The sequence below is a fragment of the Barbus barbus genome, assembly GCF_936440315.1.
Source record: "Barbus barbus genome assembly, chromosome: 3".
Classification (NCBI taxonomy): Eukaryota; Metazoa; Chordata; class Actinopteri; order Cypriniformes; family Cyprinidae; genus Barbus; species Barbus barbus.
Window position 1 is genome coordinate 42,203,212 of NC_136731.1, and position 19,525 is coordinate 42,222,736.

At 38.4% G+C, this 19,525-nt stretch overlaps 1 pseudogene across 1 annotated transcript; it reads right to left on the reverse strand.

Moving 5' to 3' along the window:
• Nucleotides 1–1,038: 1,038 nt before the first annotated feature.
• Nucleotides 1,039–5,876, reverse strand: LOC306858949 (interferon-induced very large GTPase 1-like; annotated as a pseudogene). The gene is made up of 3 exons: nt 4,825–5,876; nt 2,793–4,174; nt 1,039–2,143 (listed from the first exon to the last, which is right to left on the reverse strand). The product of its transcript is annotated as an interferon-induced very large GTPase 1-like (transcript).
• Nucleotides 5,877–19,525: the final 13,649 nt, after the last annotated feature.

Here is a 19,525-nt window from a genome sequence, read left to right on the forward strand (position 1 = left end):
AATTAAGAGATTAATGTTCTTTTCCATATTATAACCTGGAACTTGCATGTGGGAAATAATTACATTAGATCCAAAAGATAGTTTTAGCAACACAGCGCAGATGCTACAGAACACAGTTAGCTGACTAGCTGGATAAGATTGTGTGCTACGCTGTTATATAACTTCACAGGCATCACTGGCTTGTACTTTTACATCCATAATATGATAAATTGGCAGTTTATTGCTGGTCTGTAGTTTTACAGTGCTGTAATTTTTAAAGATTTCATATTATTTTGAGGTGAGCTTAAAGGGTGCACTACTATGAAAATCACACAAATTCAGTAAATCTGTAAATCTGTGGAAAATCAGAGCAAAAATCATGTAGTGTATTCCAGCCTTAAGAGAAAAGTTGACATCCATGTAATAAGAGGCTTCATAATGAAGCTAGTTTCTGTGTTCATCCCCATGAATTAAATGTTTTATTGGTTTGGTTTATATGAATTTTAAATGTGTTACTTAGCTGAAAGTGGACTAGTATAGATGTTGCAGTGTGCTTAGATGACACTTCACTATGAATATATAACTGATCGACTTGAATGCCTTGTTGCTTGATTTTAGTGATGGATTTAGCCTTTTTTGTGATTGACTTTGTACCTTCAAAATATATATTCTTAGAATTATTCTTTAAAAATGTTCCTTAAAATAAACAAGAAATGTTAATAAACAGAGGTGTGTTTAAACCCATTAAGCACAGCCAGACTTTTTGAATTTAATGATGTATATCTTAATTGAGATGCTTTTGTCATTTAAAATAAAATTCAATATTTTTGTGTGAGAGATTAATATTTTATTTGAACAACTTTTTGTACTGAAACCAATATCTTGTGCACTAAAAATGTCTCAATGTAGATTTTGGTGAGCTTAATAGGTATGTTTACCCTACATGCTGGAATACACCCAGTTAAAACATTCAGGAATTACATCTTAATACTTTATACGGTGTTCTGCAAATAAGTGGCTTAAAACTGGTTTTATTTTGCTCTGTTACTTTACATTTTTTTAAAAGTATTTATCCAAACTCTTGATAGCATCCTGTTTTCTGAGCTTTTTCCATTGATCTGGAATCTCTCCTTTTCCTAAAATAATTTTCTTGTAGTGATTTTCCAGATCTTTCTGAAATCTGCAAACAAACCACTTCCAGTATGGCAACTCAAAGTAGTCTGGAGTGATGGTCCACTTTGCATAAACTTCTCCTGCTTTTCTGTATTCTTTATATGGAAACAATCCACCTAATGTAAGAAATTCTTTATCACTTGCCGCTAAATTTGTGCAAATATCCAAACATAAATTGTGTGATAGAAAGCAACTGTTTCCATTCATTCCAATGACTCTGTGGAAAGGTGCACTGTGACCTCCATCATGGTTTTCTATAGTGTTGGTGCAGGTGGCTCCACATAATGGGCACTGAACCCAACAGCACTGACAGAAGTGAGCAATCAGAAGCTCATCTGGTCTGAACTTGAAATCCAGTTTTGTATTATATGTATTAGTATTGCTGATGTCAGATGTTATGGCACCAAGTTCTTTTCTAATCACTTCAACATCAGCATCATCATGTTTGACTCCACTGAGGTCTTTTTCAGAGAAGATCAGCTCATCTGAGAGCTGCTGTGTGAAACTCTTCAACCACAAACCAGCATCTCCTCTGTTGACTTGAACTTGAGCTGCTTCCATGATCTTCTGCTGCAGGAGTTCATTGTTCTCCTTCATCTTGGGTAAAACCCTGATGAAGGAAAGTGATGTATATACTGACTTCATCTCTGATGAAACTTTTGAAGTGATCAATGTATTTGTCAAAATCCTCCTCTTCTGCCAGTGTTTCCATGATGTGCTTCTCCAGATTTGATCTGTTTCCATTCAGTGTTGCACATTCTGTTCTCATTTCATCTGCTAAATCTCTGGCAGTCTTCTTGTAGACACTCTGCTCAATGGGCTCTTTAAGTTTCTGACAGATGTTCTTGCCAAAAATGGCAGCTGATGTTGCTCCATGACAGTATTTCTGGAAAATACTATTGTACTCTTTTCTCTTTTTCTCAATGTATATGACAGGAGCATTGCTGTCTCTGAACAGTCTGTGCTGATCAGCGATCGTCTCGTTCATTCTCTTAAAGATGAAAAGAACCAAATACATTGAATACATATTTCACTGGTCTTTTCTGATGTTCAGTTACTCTCAACTTGATGTAATTTGGAAGTTTGTGAATGTGTCTGATGTTGTAGCCCATTGAATTGTTTAACATCTGAATTGTGTTTTCTGCTTTCTGCAAAATGTCTGTAACTAATGATTTTATTTGGGTTTCATCCTGCTGAGACCCAAATAAAATCATTAGTTACAGACATTTTGCAGAAAGCAGAAAACATCTGAATTTGGATTTCTTCAGTTGCACATAATCTGAATAACTTGGCACAGAGAACATATCCCTCCAGTGATCTACAGGAGAACTTCCATAGGCATCACTGAGTGTTTTTCTCACATCTCTCATTACGTCAGTGTCTTCAATTGCAGGAGTGTCTGTAAAGATCATATTCAGGTACTGTTTCCAAAACAAATCAAATTCTTTCTTCATTGTTTTGTTTTTTATTTCTTTGTCTTTGAAATTTAAGGCAAGCTCTTTACTCTTTTCATAGAGAGTATTTACATAACTTTTTCCTTGTTTCTCTTACAATTTTTTTCCTGAAGTTCTTTGATTTTAATGTCAAATGATGGTTTCAAGTGAATTAGTAAAGCTTTATCTTTCTCAAAGAATTCAGACATTGATTTTTTTCATCTTCAGTTCTCTTCGAACATAAGTTTCCCCAAGCCCATAACTTGCTTCATTTTCTGTTTTGTTGTGTAGTTTGTTCTCATTTTCTATCAAGGCACTGCGAAGACTCAAGGACCACTTACTGTGTTCGGTCTCCAGTTTCCTGGAGGCTGAAATCTCCAGAGAATTTCGGAATCTGAAGACAAATCGTTCATTCAGTAAACCCTCCCAGAGATCTTTAATATGTTCTTTTAAGCCTTTCAGTGTCATTCCATGTGATTTTGCGGCATGAGAAAGAATAGTTTTCTTTAGTTCTTGAATGTTCTCGCAGTAGTTTGGGTTTGGTGGTGCCATTGGTGGGCTACCTTCACAGATATGAGCAAAATATTTAACATCTTCGTGAACATCAAATCTAACGACATCACTGAAATGTTCTGCATCATAGACTTCATCTTCAGCAGCGAGTTTTGTGATCTCATCCAGTGTCTGCAGCAGTCGTCTCCTTCCCTCTTTTGTTTTTTCTCCATCTGTGATGTCTGAAACGTTTTGATGCACAAACACACAGCTGGGATTCAGTCTGACCTTCTTCATCCTCATGAAGGCCTGAACAACAGTCTGAAGAATGTCCTGCATCTCAGATGGGTTTTCTCCACATATACTGATCAAGGTCAGATTTGCAAGACCAACAACAAATGTGGCCAGTTCATTGTCATGATCACTTGTTGATCTTCCAGCCAGTTCTAGAGCTCCAACACCCTCAGTTTCAACAACCAGAATATAGTCTGTCTTCATCTGTGTTTTCATCTCATCTGACACTTTGACCAGCTGCATGAAAGCTCCTCTGGTGCACCTGCCAGCACTGACGGCAAACTGGAGTCCAAACATGGCATTCAGCATGGTGGATTTCCCAGAGCCACGAAGGCCTAAAACTGACAGCACAAAGACTCTCTGGTCTCCCAGTTTCTAGGTGAGTTGATCTAGAACAGCAGAGATCCAGATCACAGGAACATGAGCAGCATCTCCATCCATCAGCTCCAGTGGAAATCCAGAGATCATCATCTCTGCTGCAGGACTCGGGAGAGATGAGAAATGAACCTGCAGGTCTTTCTTGTTCTTCTTCACAGATGAACATGATTCATAGATCTGACCGATCTCCCTCATTATAAGCTTGAAGTTCCTCAGATATTCTCTCAAGTTCTTCTTGTTCAGCTTTGAGTTGCTCAGATTCATCACGATTCTCTTTTGGTTTTACAACTGCTGACCACTTGTGATGTAGAGCAGGAAGATCAGCTGATCTAGGTTCATCCAGGAAGATTCTGAGCCACTTGAAGAAGTACACCTTATTTGCAGCTTCTGAATTCATTTCTTTAATATTGAACTTCATAAACTTGCTGATTTCAGATTTATGCTGTTGTTCATGGATTTCCTTTAGTTCTGTCATGAATCTGGTCTATGAACTTCCGTTAACTCTCCACTAGATGTCACTCGCTCACCACATGGACTCTTGTACCACACTAACTGTTGCACGCCACCTCAGAGGACACACACAGCTGATTGCACTGATCACACACCCTACATAAACCATGGACTTCCTCTTCCTCTCTGCCGAGTATTGTTCTGCGTTTATCACTCCCCAAGTGTTAGCTGCCTTACCGAGCCATTCTGTGTTTTTCTGTTTAGTTCCAGTATTGTTCTGCATTTATAACTCTCCTAGTTTTAGCTGCGATACAGAATCCTCTTTGTTGTCTTAGTCTTGCCTTGCCTTGTGTGTTTTCTAGTGTTTCGATTCTTGCCTGTGTTTCCTGGATTAACCCTTTGCCTTGCCGTTCGGACTCTGTTTGCACCTCTCTTGGACCACTGCTCGTTTACCTGGATTATCTCTCTGCCTCACTCTGTTGGATATTGTTCGCCGATCAAAGACCCATGCTTGTTCTAGGAATACTCTTGTGTCTTGCCCGTGCCATATCTGTTCGCTGTTTTTTGATAATCCTGCCTGTTATTGACTATGTTTATTAATAAAAGCTTGCACATGGATCCTCACGTCTCGTTCACCCCGTTACAAGTTTTATGTTTTCTGCTGATGTCCATTTTTGTCTCATGTGCTTGAGGTCGATGTAGTTCTTTGTTCATCTGACTCCACTGATGCCACAGTTTCGCCTGATGAGGCAGAAATGATTCTTTGATTTCTCTCAGCTCTTTCTTGTCCAGTAAACTCATCATCTGCTGTGCTTCTGCTCTTCCTCTCCTGCAGTTATCGTCATCTTCCTCATCTACTCTGATGTCTGAGTGTTTGGACATCTTCAAGTCTGAAATTGAAAGATGATTGTGAGAGACAATCATTTATAGTTATTCTGAGTTCTTCAGATACATCTGTCTGACTTCTGTCCTTCAGACCAATTTTGAATTTTCGATTACTCATCTCTGTTACAGTAGACTCATCCTCAGTAAGAAGACAAATTAGTGACTTTCGGTTTCTGAACAGGGTTTGGATCTTTTCTGCATGTCTGTCATTTCTGTGAAGTTCAGGTAGTAGAAAAACATTGACTGAGGCCATTTCAGTGAGGATCTGCAGCTGTTTCTCATGGTCTCCTGCATCACCGTGTAGATTACAGAACGCAACACAGTCGGTGAATTTATCCGTGTTTTTCCCAGAGGGGCAGAACCAGGCGATCTCCACCACTCCATCCATCAGGACTCTGGTTCTGCTGCTGCCTGGGCAGTTCCTGTGGAAGAACGTGTTGTGTTTCTCATTGATCAGACTGTTCATCAGCTGAGACTTGGACGAAGACACAGAGCCAAACCTGAAGAAAAAAACCATTGGAGTTTCTGCCTTGTAGACTGGCTGGGTTTGACTGATGATTTCATTGTTTTTGTTCCTCATCTTCCAGCTCTTGTTGATTTGTCTGAATGTCCAGAGAGGAAACTCAGTCTGTATGGATCAGGAACAAGCAGAGGCAGAGCGTACTGACACTGGGATAGTTTAGTCACCATCAGCTGCTTCAGGAAACCATCAGCACAATGAAACACGACCATCTGAACATCCATTGGGTGGATTTGCTCAGTTTGGCTTTTTCCTTTATTACACAAAGACATTTCTTTCAAAATATCACTGTCTCTTTGTTGCGTGTGATGTTGTTCATTGGTATCTTTAACATTATTGTATTTTGCACTGTAGTTCATCATCAGTAGGTTTTGTATGAAACTCCAAACCAGCTTCTCCTCAGCAAAAGACTTATGGGACTGATGAATCAGCCGTTAACTGAAGAACTTCTACAATTTTCAGTTTATTTTTGTTCTTGTCGAGATGAAGTCTTTTAAATAGTTGCTCTATTTTTTCTCTCTCTCAGTCTTTTCCTGTATATGTTGATCTGGACTGACTCCTGCTGGTCTATCATCCTTAGTTTCTCCCTGTTGTATAGAAAATAAAATAATACTAGATTAGTTTTATTCATTGTTAAATATAAATCAGAAAAGCCATTTGTAAACTGATTGCTGTCGCTCTACACCAGGAGCGATGGAACGAAGGGGTGAGGAAATGAGGAATTCTTCAGCAAACAGACTTTTAATGGCTAGAATTAATAACACACCTGGGACTAATAACCTAAACGGGGACAGGAACAGGAACTAACCAAATATGGGCACGAGAGGAGGGGGAACACAACACACAGAGAGACAGGACTGACAATTGCATCAGTGTTTCTTTTTTTTTTTTTTTTTTATAACTTTAAAGGCTAGTAAAGTATGTTAACATAAAGATATGACAAAGATTTTTGGTACACATTATCTTTAGGGTGTCTAGTATTAATATATGCATTTGCATATATTCAGTTTTGTCGAGTGTGGTCATAGAATGAGTAAACATGTTGATGGTCACAATAGTGACCCGTGGGATAACAGTGAACTTGGGTTTACAATATAATCCAATGCAAATTGCTGGTGAAAATGACAATAAAATGTTGCAATGACAAAATATTGCACTAAATTAAAATTGAAATGTGTGGCGAGGGGGGCGTGGTTCAGCGAAGTCTGCAGCAGGAGACGAGCGATGAATAAGTGGGTCAAGTGCAAAATGATGAACAGCTGTGTCTGATTGCAGTGATTGGCATGGAGAGACCAGATAAGGAGCCTCTGACAGGCATGGAAGTCAGAGAGAGAGAGACGGGAAGGAGACTCGTGAACACATGCTTGCTGGACTGGAGAAATCCTGGAAACTGCATGTTTTTAAGAGCTGAGCTTTTGTGAACTTTGTTTTGTGATTTGAAGTTATTGAATAAAGCCACACGAGTCTCCTCACGCCAACCTTGTCCTCTTCCTTCCTTACCCTGAACCGTGTCGCAAAATGGTAGAAAAATTTTACAATAATGACGTTGTAATACTCGTAGCATTGGTATAAAACTGTGATGTTATGTTTTAGAACAAAGTAACAATTTTGAAATGCGTGATGGTGGATTTTTGTTTTTTTGTCTCGGTGTTCCTATCAATGTTGCATAAGGTTTTTTATGCATAATAGTAATGTGATCAAACGGTTTAAAATAGCTGGGCTAAGATATATAACCATTTTTATGACTGCAGAAATATGTTATTCCAGTACTCACGTTATCCCACCGGTCACACTTGTGACCGAACATAAAACACAATTTTTCACACACTTTTCCCCCAAAAATAAAAAAAAATTAATTATCTCAAAGGGTTACTAATGACGCGTCATTTGGATATTTTCATGTCTGGGAAAATTTTGGGATTAAATGCGTTAAAACGGGAATAAGGAAAATGGATTTTGGAAGTTTTGTTCAGCAATACAATCACTTCTGTAATTATGCCAAATATGAGAACAAACTTCAAAAAGGTTTTGAATTAATTTTTGATTTTAAAATGTGCTTTTAGTGAAGTAAAAAAAAAGGCCAGTTAAAATAAACCCATCTTATATATATATATAAATTTTAATAGACTAGGCTACATACACACTGTATTGCATAAACATGTTTAATATTTAGGTGTATGGGCTCAGCTGTCAGGCTGCTCAAGGCCCAGCGGGCGCTCTTGTTCACTAGCATCATGGGATACTTCTGCCCTCTTCTGGTCAGAGTAGACACGATTCTGACCCTCTGATTTTCATGGGTGTAAAAGCACTCAAAAACTACTGTATACTCAAGGGAATGTACAGATGCTCAGTTAAATTTTTACTCAATTAAAACTACAAGTATCTAGCAAAAAGGGGCAGACTTAGTGATTTGGGGGCCCTAAGCAAATTCCAGATATGGGGGCCCAACACAATAACATGCTCTTTTACGCCAAACCCTTATTTTGCGTGCTTTCTCTCTCTCTCTCTCTCTCTCATAGGTTATAGTTTATTTACCCCTTCACAAATTAAGTAAATAATTAGTCAACCTGGATGCTGTTCTAAAGCCATATTAGGCTACCTTATTTTTCGGATCACAAAAGAAGACATTAAAAACAATACTTGCACTTGTCCTTTTAACGAATTGTTAACTTCTTTTTACAAAAAGGATTCAAATGTCATAAAATTATCCCATGCAACTCATTCCGTATTCCAAGTGTTAAGATATGCAGTAGGGTTTGCTGAGAGACAAACCAATGTAATTTATTATTGAGGGAAAATCTCCAGTCTTGCGTCTGTATGAGTGTGCAGCAGTTCGTGCCGGCGCGTCTAGGGAAAGCATGCAAGAGAGTCATTTTGAAACATCAAGACAAATAAAATCATGAAAAGAAGCACGATTCTTTCTTCTCTGATGTAAGAAAAATGATGAGGACGTTGAAGATCTTGATGAAGATGTGTATTGTAGCATAGCAGGGACAAAGTACATGTAGTACCTTGGGTTCAACAGAGTCGGAATGAACCCAGAACATCCTAAATTCAAACCTTTTATACATTTGCAGTTTACTACCGTTCATGTAAATGAAGATGCTCCTGTTGTAACAGCTGTGGTCTGTGTGTTAATTAAGTTCTGGAGACCCCTTTGTCTGAGGTGGTTCTCAGTGTCCCACACCCGCTCCCATTCTACAATTGGAGACCATTTGCTCAGGATGTGATCATCCCAAATGGTCTACAAACAACATAACTGTTGACTTCCTTCTTCTCTATAATAATTAAGCCATTTTGGGAGATGAGCATGATCAAACATATATTGTGGAGTGGAATCTGGGTTGAGGCAGACTATAGTTTCTTACAGTTGTTAATATATCCATTCTGAGACACTCAGGATTATACAGCCTAGAAAGTGCTCAAAGAGTGCTCCCTCTATAAATCACCAAAAGCTGCAATCTCACAACGTTCAGTTGAATCTCTTATTTTCATCGTATCTGCACGTAATTATACAGGGAAGATTCACGAGCTTGCAAAACTCAGCACTAAACAAAAACACAGCGTTTTGAGTGGGAAGTGAACATTTGACGTTCTCACTGGAGTTTTGCCAATATCAGATGGGGCCCCCTGGTTCCCCGGGGCCCTAAGCGGCCGCTTACATCGCTTATTGGTTAAGCCCACCCCTGACTAGAGTAAAAGTTAAAAAGTACAAGTTTAAACCGTAGGCTACTTGAGTTTTAAAAAAAAGTACCTAGCCAAAAAAAAACAAAAAAGGGAGATTCTTGATTTATAATGTTGCGTCATCTTCTCAGTGCAAAGTGAAATTGCTTAAAAATAAACTTAAATCTTTTGTTAGACAGGTTTGTCTTTTAATGTGTTCTTAAGCGAAATGTGTAAGAAAATACTAATATATTAACAGATTTAACACTAAACTTGAACGTTGTGTTCACTTTGTGTGGTTTTCAACATGGTCCACTTGGATTACATGGACTAAAAATATGGAAAGCAAACATCTGGGATGGCATGAGTGTGAGCAAACATCTGGGATGGCATGAGTGTGAGCAAACATCTGGGATGGCATGAGTGTGAGTAAACATCTGGGATGGCATGAGTGTGAGTAAACATCTGGGATGGCATGAGTGTGAGTAAACATCTGGGATGGCATGAGTGTGAGTAAACATCTGGGATGGCATGAGTGTGAGTAAACATCTGGGATGGCATGAGTGTGAGCAAACATCTGGGATGGCATGAGTGTGAGCAAACATCTGGGATGGCATGAGTGTGAGCAAACATCTGGGATGGCATGAGTGTGAGCAAACATCTGGGATGGCATGAGTGTGAGCAAACATCTGGGATGGCATGAGTGTGAGCAAACATCTGGGATGGCATGAGTGTGAGCAAACATCTGGGATGGCATGAGTGTGAGTAAACATCTGGGATGGCATGAGTGTGAGCAAACATCTGGGATGGCATGAGTGTGAGCAAACATCTGGGATGGCATGAGTGTGAGTAAACATCTGGGATGGCATGAGTGTGAGCAAACATCTGGGATGGCATGAGTGTGAGCAAACATCTGGGATGGCATGAGTGTGAGTAAACATCTGGGATGGCATGAGTGTGAGCAAACATCTGGGATGGCATGAGTGTGAGCAAACATCTGGGATGGCATGAGTGTGAGCAAACATCTGGGATGGCATGAGTGTGAGCAAATTTCTGGGTGGACTCTCCCTTTAAAGAGCCAGAGGCCAGAAACATGCTGACAGAAGAACTTGTTTTGAATTAATGAGGAGAATTAAAACACCATTAACTTTCTGTTGTCTCTTCAACGCCCCTGTCTGTAACAATAATTAATCTTTTAATTGTTTTGGGGGGGCATTTAGAGTTTTTTTCCCAGCAAATATTGATATAATTGTTTACGGAACTACCTCAGTATGCTTTTCTGATGGCAAACTTTTGATGCCAGAAATGTAGCTGATTAAAGTTATAACTGAAGCTGTGTGGGCTTGATGCATGAAAACAAACCTCACTGGTTCTTGCATGTCAAAGCACTTTTGAGTTTCTGTTTACCATATTTAATGTGCATGAGCTAAAATAAAGAGTACTTATTAAGTTGAAATAAATTTGTAATGAGTAAAAAGTAGAGTTTTCTTTAGAAATCTGATCAAGTAAAATTACAAGTTGATTACCCTGAAATCAAATACAGTAATCAAGTAAAATTACACAAGTATTTTACATCCCTGGTCATTTTTGCCTATTAATAAAATATTGTTATATGGTTTGACACACTTTGTGTTTTATTGACTTATTTATGAATTTGTTCAATCTAAATCGTTTAACGGTGAATCTCACAGAAACCATGATCTATGTGGGTTCTATTTCAACCTATTAAAGGGGTCCTATTATGCTTTTTCACTTTTTAAATTTTAGTCAGTGTGATATCACAAAAATAAATCCAGCCTATGGAAATGTGAATGGTTGGGGGGTGGGGAAAATGCTTGGTTGAGCACTGCACCTTTCAAAATCGAAACTCGGTGCGGGTGTTTTTATATCACTGTATTTCTGAAGGAAACCGACTGTCTTCAGAAAATGTTGGATGTCATTTTATTTCTTTTCATCTTGCATGTAATGTCTGATAAAGCAGCTTTTGTGAGGAGCTCTGCTTTGTGCACAGCGTTACCACTGCGGTCAGCTCAGCCTCCACTTCGAAAAACACGGTCATCCTGGCCTCCTCGTTATTTAGTGGTGCACGCATATACTAGGCGTTTCGGAAATAGAGAGTAAAAACTCAGATCAAAGGAAAAGCAATCTCTGGGATTAATTTATTAAACCAGTTTCTCTGTCAATAACGCATAAATAAATGAATGAATAAATTAAATAATACAAATGTTTAAAAAACGGTCTGATGAAATTCAAATGACTTCAAATGTTAAGTAATATTAAATGTAGAATTTCCAAATAATATGAAAATAACTGATGAGATATAACAAAATAAAAGCCTTTCATGAACTTGCATATAACCATATTTATCTGTAAATTCACATATTTATAAATAGAAAACTCCCTGTTTCCACAAAAATGTTTCACTTTTGATTAACAGTACACCACTCCAGAAAGTCATTGGCCCAATGTCAGGACTGTCTGATTTTCCATTACAAAATAAAATCCCTCCAAAAACTCATATATGACCAGTTTTGTCTGATTTTAGGTAGCTATAAAAAGGAAACTCCCTGTTTCCACAGACCAGTTTCAATTCAGATTAATGGTCCACTACCCCAAGGTGTCACTCAATCAGTTTCAAGACGATCTGATGTTGCATTACAAAATAAAAGCCCTCCAAAAACTCATATATGACCAGTTTTGTCTGATTTTAGGTAGCTCTAAAAAGGAAACTTCCTGTTTCCACAGACCAGTTTCAATTCAGATTGACAGACCACTTCTAAAAAAAAAAAGAATTAAGCTGTTCGCCAATCACAACGCACTGTGACAGCTAACCAATCACAACACATTTCATCTTTCGGAAGGCGGTAGTGGTGGAAATTTTGATTCTTTCCAGAGACTCCTTCATTTTTCGTTCGTTCACCAAAATGATTCGTTCAGATTCGTTCACCAATTCGTTCAGTGACCATTTTTCCATATTACACAAATACGTCAGCATGTGCGGCAAAATGTGTTGTTCAACTAACGTATTTACTTGTTACAAAATAAAAACCGATTTGGCTTCATTAAAAAGTGTGCCCTTCTCATTAAATTAATAAAATAAGTCTAAATAAGTGATCAAAGTCATTACTCTTTTTATCTTTTAAATTACACTCTTTTCGGATGACCAAAGCACAAGTGTTTTTTTATTTGTTTGCATACTAGGCTAGTTAACATTTAATTGTTTAGGCAGAGATTTACACGTTCAAATCTGAGATTATGTTAAACGAGGAGTTATTCTGTATGTAAAATATGAATATAAACAAGCGTGCACAGTACGGATACCTGTGCTTTGCATCCGCTTTCTGCTGATTGATGAACTAGATTGACAGAATGGCCGACCTACCCGGTCAACGAACTGGGTATAGCTACCAGTTCGTTCAATTCGTTCACGAACGGGAGATCTCTCTCTCGTTCAGACTCAAAACAGAGCCATCTCGGTCAATGATGCTATTATATTCGTTCGTTCGATCCAACCAATTACATGCCCCTTCTGAACCCGAGCTGAAATGCTATTTGCTGACGTGAGTCACGTGACGCAAATGAGATGGGATGACGTGACGCAAATAATCAATACTGCCATATTTTTTTATGTTTCACAGTTTTTAAACAAACAAAAGTGCATGACATGACTAACATAATGAAATATTTTTTTATTTAAAAGTATGTAACTGTTCAAACATAAAACAACAATAATATAAATAAATAAAACAAAATGATAAAAAAAAATAAAAAAAAATAAAACAATAATATAAAAAAATAAAACAAAGAACCAGTTGTTCGAACGACGAACGTAATAATGAGACGAGATGTATGTATGTAACAGTTCATTTGACTCTTTCAAACTCAAAGCAACTCAATGAAGGGCGTATTCGTTCACTAGATTCAAGAAATCACATGCTCCGTCCTCGTATCATACTCGAAGGCTATTGGCTCGAGGTTTAGTCATTCTTTGACAGATGAAACGGTCCAGAGCTACGCATGCGCGCAATAGCGGCGCGCTGCGGTGGAGGGAGGAATTTCAGTGAACGAGAAATATGAGTCAATGCATTACGTGAACGAGAATGATTCGTTCACCTAAAAGATTCGTTCAAAAAGAACGATTTGTTCACGAACGTAACATCACTAGAAGGCGGGTCTTCATCAAACCCGGAATTAATCGAGTCGTTTGTGCCAGGCTGGGGATAAAGTATTGTAATAATGTAAAATATGTGAAAAATAATGCGATTTTCGAACCTCCAAGCATGAGAGCATGTTCTAGTACACCCCCAAAACAAAATCAAGACTTTGCAAAAGAGCATAATAGGACCCCTTTAAATAAAGACCTTCATATTTTAAAGTTATTGCTGAGAAATATGCGAGACTTCCAGTGACATCTGCTTCCATTTATTTTTAGTCATACAAAACAGCTCGTTATGTTCGTAAACTGATTGTTGTTGTGTTATTTTATGTATTATCGTAATCATAATCACACTGGTTTGTTGTGCAAATAGTGTTTGCTGCACTTATTCATAGAAAATATTATATTTATGCAGTGCAAAATAAGGTGGATTTTATTTAAAAAAATTATACGGGACAATTATATAGCCTACTATTCAAATAGCAAACTAATTTTTAGATTTTTTTAGACACTTTTAGATAGAACTATTTATTTGCTATTTATTTTCTTTATTCAAAACATATGACTTATCATAAAGATAAGACTTGAATTGAAATAGATTTTATTCTAACCGGTGAAGGCCAAAGCGTAGATAACAGACAATGTGTCCCAGAAAACCCAAGTCTAAATAATTTATTTTCAAATAAAAGACACCAGTATGATCTTATTTTGACACAGTGTTTATGTGTGGTCCGTCTGGTCAGGCAGTAAAGCAGCTTGGCCTGCAGAATGAGAAAGAGAAGATCAGTTTAATTCAGAGCCACAGACAGGCTGATTATCAGCAGCAGGTCAAATGAATGAATGCTTCTCTACAGGGACGAACACGGGACAGATTGACTCACATACAGACAGACACATGATCCTGCTGTGATATTTAAACAGTTTTGACAGACAACTGTCAAGAACATAAACGTAAAGTCTAAGAGAATGCAATGTAAACACACTTTTGTTTGTTAAATTTGACCTTTACCATCTTCTTTTATACAAAAAAAATCACTACAGTCATATAATGCAGATTAACATTGATTTAATATGTCCTATAATCTTCATATATCTTTGGCATTAGATATGAGCTACTACTGATGACTGAGTTAACAAGCAGCACTAAATCTGATCAGTATTACAGTATGTTGTATTGGCAGTTCTGAAGGATCTGGCCTTGCTGTGATCTGTTTGTTGTGTGTTTGTCTCTGATAAACAGATGCTGTAACAGGTGGTGCTTAGTGTCAAAGTGACCACAGCGTTCAGACAGTCCAAATAATCCTTCAGGACACGTCTGAGGTGTGTATGAACCTGTGAAAGACACGCTACACCTGCTGCTTAACAGATCTGACCTGTTAATGTGACAACAAGACATGACCTCTGGTGAACTCAGCACAACATCACTGTTCTGAGACTCAAATTCATATTACAGTTTATTATATGATGTAACCCAGCAGGCACAGGACGTCAATATAACATCACGCTGATGTCAGACAGATGTTGCATTTTGGTTGAGAATGTTAATCAGTATTTGATGCCAGTTTGACGTTGGATTTTGGTCACACAACCTAAAAACAACAAATATGCCGATGTCGGTATTGGACATCAAATTAGATTTGATTAACTTTATTAATCCCAAAGGGTGATTAATAAGGAATTAACATTAGACGTTGAATTGACAAAACTGTGGAGATGATCGTGGACTTCAGGAGAAACCCCCCTGCTCTCCCCCCTCTCACCATCATGAACAGCACTGTGACTGCAGTGGAGTCATTCAGATTCCTGGGCACCACCATCTCTCAGGACCTGAAGTGGGATATTCACATAGACTCTATTGTGAAAAAGGCCCAGCAGAGATTGTACTTTCTTCACCAGCTGAGGAAGTTCAACCTGCCACAGGACTTACTGAAACAGTTCTACTCTGCCATCACTGAATCCATCCTCTGCACGTCAATAACTGTCTGGTTCAGCTCAGCTACCAAATGTGACCTCAGAAGACTACGGAGGGTAGTCCGGACTGCTGAGCGAATCATTGGTACAACCCTCCCCACTCTCCAAGAACTGTACTTATCCAGAGTGAGCAAAAGGGCTGGTAAAATCACTCTGGACCCCTCACATCCAGCACACTCCCTCTTTGAACTGTTACCGTCTGGTCGACGCTACAGAGCTCTGAGCACCAGAACGACCAGACACAGGAACAGTTTCTTCCCTCAGTCAATACATCTCATGAACACTCAATAAATAAATGTGGAACACACAACTAATTCATTATCCATTCACCACACTCACTTATTTTATTTTTATTTTCTCATTTCTAATTTGCACATACTTGACCTGTACATACATAGTTGTTTATATTATATATTGTGTTTTTGCTGCTTTGTACATTGCCTATTTGTACATTTGTATATTATTCTTTATTACCTGTGTCCTGTCCTGTTGCTGTCTCTCTGTTGCCCTGTGGAGCTTCTGTCACTACAACAAATTCCTTGTATGTGTAAACATACCCAGCAATAAAGCTCATTCTGTTTCTGATTCTGATTAATAAACCCACCTGCCAGATCCAACAGTCCTTGAGACATTTTTAAATGCATTTGCTGAATATTACACAACTAAAATACAAAGTCATTTAATAAAACCTGCTGGACAGTGAGTTTTCTGTTCTGAAGAGATACACTTCTCTCTGATTAGCTCATTAACCTGTGACTCATTTCCCTTTGCTAACATCATTTCTTTGTTCATCTTCTTTCTATAATGTACCATAAAAACTAAACCGCAGAAAATATTTATATATTATTAACATTTATGCATTTATTGGGAATCGAACCCAGGCCTTGTGGTTGTCAGCTCTATTTGTTTTCCGTGTCCTTTGACTTGACCTCATGTGAGTTATAAACAACTATTAGAGTAAATAGATTTCCACGTCTGATGTCAGAGCTGTATACCTACGTGCCTCTTTTCCTGTATCTAATGAGCTTAAAGCATTAAGCTCCTCGCGTCTACCTGACCTACTGGATATCTATTTCTCATCCTATTGACGCAATCTGTTGTTTCCCGTTAAGGATCTGACGTGTGCGGAGAGGCAGGCTTATAAAGAGGCCTGCTCAAGCGTCCATGCACTGATCGCGACAGTCAGCTGCGCTCAAACACTTCTCGTCTCTACCTGAGCAGACATGGAGCCCATCAGCCAAACGGTTAATGTCTCGGACGCGGTTTACCCCCGCAGGCCGGTGCGTTTGATGCCGAGAGGAGCCTCCTCTCATTTCGTCGGGAGCACCATTGTGATTCTGTCCTCGTACGCTGTTGCAACTCTGGCCATGAACTGTGGCAAAAAGATCCAGGAGGAGGGATTGAAAACATCTGAAAACTGACACCGAGTATCTCATCAGACACTGCTGTTATTTGATACACACATGCACCTTGGAGAGACTTTGTGCATTAAAACACTTTGGCAACGTAGCCTACTTGTCCTCAAGGTTTCGGGTCAATACATCTATGCAAACTTTGAAGAGATATTTTTCACTGTGATCCTGCTGAACAAAGAAGCCAAGAACAGAGAAATAGACATGATTGTCTGCATCAGCTGTTATACGAGTCCACGAGAGGAGTATCGAGTATCGGTTCATCTCAAGACTCTGGAAAACAAACCAAAATGAGGCCTATGGGGGCAGATTGTATAGGCCTTTTAACTGAAATTTGAATTTAAAGATAACTCAGTTTTTTATTTAACTTGTGTTTGTTTTATTCCAATAGTGAATTTTTGACAATTTTATAAAATCAAGTGTCATTTGTTCATTGCAATGTACAGAGTTTATTAAAATACTTTTTTTTATTTAATACGAAGAAGCTTGATTGAATTTGCTTTATTGGTCATGCACTTCCGAGAACATCTACTATAATTTCACATGAATGGCTGACCTTCACCAAAGCAAACATTCTGTTGCGTTCAGAAGTCAGTAATTTAATAACTACTATTGTGATTCATTTGCATGCTACAACAGTGCAGATCATTTAAAAACAACATTTTCCTTTTGAGTAAATCCGAGTGGTATTTACATGTGCAAAACACACCGCCAAGGCCTGTCCACAATAAGTACGAGATAATGGTCTAATTCTATGAGAATAGAGAAGTCCACACCATAAATACAGTGGTAATGACACAGAAGAAGATATCGTTAAAATTACGTTCAGAGCACTTTTAGGGACTTCAGGGTGGTTTTAAGCACATATTTGTCATTCAACAGGTTAGGAGAGATAATCATGAATGCCCTTGAGCTGTGCCCACCACTAGATGGAGAGCTGCTATATACACATCCATGGAGCGCTACAGGGGATGTCTGCCAGCAGAGGGCGCTCTAATAATGAGGAAAAACAGGCATGTGTATTAACCTGATGAAGTGAAGAAAGTCTATGCAGATAGTGGATGAGCATCAGAGCCAGAAACCCTCTCTAAAACTAACATAAAATAAAATGCAACATTCAGCCTTTTGAGGCTTAGACTAACATGTGCTGAATAGCCTAATCTACTCTTGTAAGGACACATATTATTACTTTATTGTGTGCTAAACAAAATTGCAGTGCGACAGATTCTCATTCATTTCTGTGAAATCCTCTGATTGACAGCCAGGCACAAGTAGACCATTGAGATTTCTCTAGCAGCCCATCTCCGATAATAAGAACTATCCTGCATAGTTCATCATAATTACATTATCATTCAACTTAAAAGTTATTCACAGATATGATTAAGCAAACATGCATGAACGAGAAAATAAAGAAACAGACTTATTAAGAGAAATAAACCGTGACAGTAGCCTAATTCCAATTATACACCTCGTAAAATACGTCGTGAGATAGCTTGCTCTGTCTGTCCTTAACACAAAACAAAAGGATAATAGGTGACTGTATGACTTTTGTAGCTTTAATAAGAAATATTATATATTTTTATTCATACAGTGTTTTATTTGACAGTCAACTGCTTGCACACATTTTCAAAACTTTGCCTATTAAAAAAAAAACTATACACACAAATCCAAGAATTGCACACAGAAAATGCAAAATGCCTCACATCTCTTGCAAAATGAAGCACTGCTATCAAAATATCACAAACACATCTCAAAAGCAAACGTTTGCCAACACCTTTGCCATAATATTAATTCCTGTTACATTTTTGTGGGTTACACCGAGAATTGTTTGTTGTGTTTTGCAAAGGCCAATAATTAGTGCATGCCCACAGTAACATGGTAGCAGTACTTTTAATTTTTGTGATTGATATTGACACATTATAGGCTGTTTCTGAGGTATTTTAGGCAAGATATGGCGGTCACAGTGAAAACCCAGTCCAATCGGTCTGTCTGAGTGAAACCAGCTCTGAATGGTGGAACGAATGCGGTGCAATTAGCGGCGGTCCTGTCTTGGTAATGTGAATGACCTCTCCAAACGAACACAACAGCTCATCCATGAATAGCTTTGACACAAAGGATTATTATTCCAGCTCAGATGACCAAAGGCTAATAGCTTCTGTCTGCTGTCCTCAGACCCAAAATAAAACACTCGAGTGACCGGAGACCCGCGGCCCCTGCTTATGAAACTGTCTGTATCATCGTGAATCGCTCTGACAGGCCTCGAATGCATGAAACAGCTGATGACATGAGCGAAAACATACATGGCTCGTGCCAATAACCCATTCAAATGGCATTCAGAGACGTCCTGCAGCTCTGTGTGTGTTTCAGGCTGAATCCTCTCAGCTCTCTAACTAGGGCACAGTGTTTGCGTTTGGGGCCAAAAACGTCTTAAAGCAACGCATGGAGGTGGGATTATTCCAGAAGGAAGATTAGAGACAGAATAACCAGCAAAACAAGCCTTCAGCGTCTGCTAAGAGAAAATAGCATCTCTGACGATTAGTATCTGTTTACTGCAAATGGCTCTTTTTAGAATCATAAATGTAATTTTCAACCAAATCAGACAAACAGATTAACTGTCTTTTGAGATTATTAGACACTTTTACATCCCCTTTATGTTACCAGTGTTATTTTAGTAAAAGTGAGATACTATTATAGTTTCTTTTTAATATTTTGAAGTTTT